We start from the raw sequence: 2,008 nt of genomic DNA, 5'->3' as shown, positions 1-2,008 counted from the left end.
TTCTCTCATTACACATTAACACAGACATACAGTTACTGCATGCCTCTTTAAAGAAGTCACTGCATGGTGTATATTGGCGTACTAGTCTACTTTTGTCATTTTCATATTTTCTACAAAGAATATATACTAATTTGGTTATCCAAAAAATTTTTGATAAGTGTTGCTTTGATAATGATATGGAAGGTCATTGAAAAGAGAGGCTCCAAGAATAAGAAGGTATTTTAGATTAATTGTGAAGAGTATGCAAGATTTTAATATGAAAAGCAGAAAGAAGGGCATTGTATATAGGTAGAAAACCTGGAGAAACTATATGCAAATAATAGAGCACACAGAAATAACTACAAATATATCCCTGGGATGAGTTTCTGCAACCGATCTAAAAACAAAGCAAAGAACAAAGCACAGCCGCCATGTCACGTGGTTTGCTGATATTGTGTTGAATTAGCTCTTTAGGTATGAACTAGATACGTACAAAGCTGCCGGAAGTCAAAAGCATAGATTTCCCTTCCTTTGTTTACCCCAAAGCACAAAATAATGACCAAACAATGATAGATTCCTACTCTTGTTCTATTACCCACATATATAAAAATATAACATTTCTTCAGGACCCAGTGTAATATACCATTAACATATTCTGCCGTTTTTCTTCATGTCACTTACAACAAAGTTAGTTAGATATTATTTATATGATTTTTCAATGCTTTTTCTTCCACCAAACTGTAAGTTCCCTGTAGACAGGGACCTCATTCACCTTTTCACTGCTGTGTCATTTGAGACTTGTGTGGTGCCTAGCATATCATCGATGTGCAGTCTTTATTTATTTAATGAAGGGATTTGAGTCCTGATCTCTTTGTCTATCTAGAGATCTGTAGTACCAATTGATCTGCTCATATTCTGTTACGTGTGCATTCTTGGCACCTCTGTGAGCCTCAGCTGTTTTTTGATATCCTGTTGTTGGCCTGCCTGACTTAGTTATGAGTGTTCTTGTTGGCTTCACTCACTGAGACAACAGCGTTCCCTTGCTGTGAAACAGTGTAACCAATAATCTGGCTTTTATTGTTACCAATGTCAAGCATCCCTTAATTTTTAATATTTGAGCATTGTCTTGGAAACAAAGACTAAAGATTTCATCTTTTCCCACTGAGTTATGTTTAAACTACTTAAGTTCCCTTAGTTAGAGGTCTCTCAGAAGAAAATGGAACCAATTCTTCTACATGAATCCACTGACAATGGATAAAACTAGATTGAATCTACTATTAGTGGAAGTGTGAAAATTAATAGACTACTTGATAATGCAAATGAAAGAAGGCAATTGTGGAGAATAGAATAAGCTAAAAATTAAACTGTACTGCCATTTGTTGTCATTTCTCATTAGAGTTATCCAGTTTCTTATAAAGATACCTGTTTTCAAAATTACAGTATGGTTGCTATAGTAATATGCACTTTATAAATCATGTACAAAGGCTGTCTTCATTTCCACTGTGTCCTGAAATAATAAAGGCATTAAAGTGGAGTTGCAAGAGTCTGAAAAAGAGTCTGGCGAGAGGGAAACAATAAAGGCGTTAAACATTAAAAGCAAAATTTCAAAAGATCCCATGAAGATCTCTTTAAGTATTTGTGATAGCCTTGGGGTCACTTAATGATATTTTGGACAACTTCCAGAGTCTTCCCGAGAGATAGTTTCAGTGATTGATGATGAATTGTTCATTGATATTTGACAGCACTGACAGTTTACCTGTGTGGTTTGGGATTATTTTCTTTCACAAGAGATGAGTGAGTTAGAATCTCTGAATTAAAATTTCAAACACAGTGTATCCTTTAAGGAACTGAGTACTTTTCACATTTTCTCCCAATTTTTACCATTTTAGAGCTATACTTAATCTATATCTATTTCTTTAAAAAGAAAAATAAATGATTCCGACTGTTTAAAGTCAAAATTATTTTGACTGACACAGATTGGAGATGAGCCATTCAGAGGCATTATCAAACATGTCACTGCCTCAAAAGT

Source organism: Callorhinus ursinus, unplaced genomic scaffold (genome assembly GCF_003265705.2).
Source record: "Callorhinus ursinus isolate GAN/ISIS: 27379988/994484 unplaced genomic scaffold, GSC_fseal_2.0 scaffold4, whole genome shotgun sequence".
In the NCBI taxonomy this organism is placed as follows: domain Eukaryota; kingdom Metazoa; phylum Chordata; class Mammalia; order Carnivora; family Otariidae; genus Callorhinus; species Callorhinus ursinus.
The sequence above is the reverse complement of the archived record's forward strand: the minus strand, read 5'-3'. Positions refer to the sequence as shown.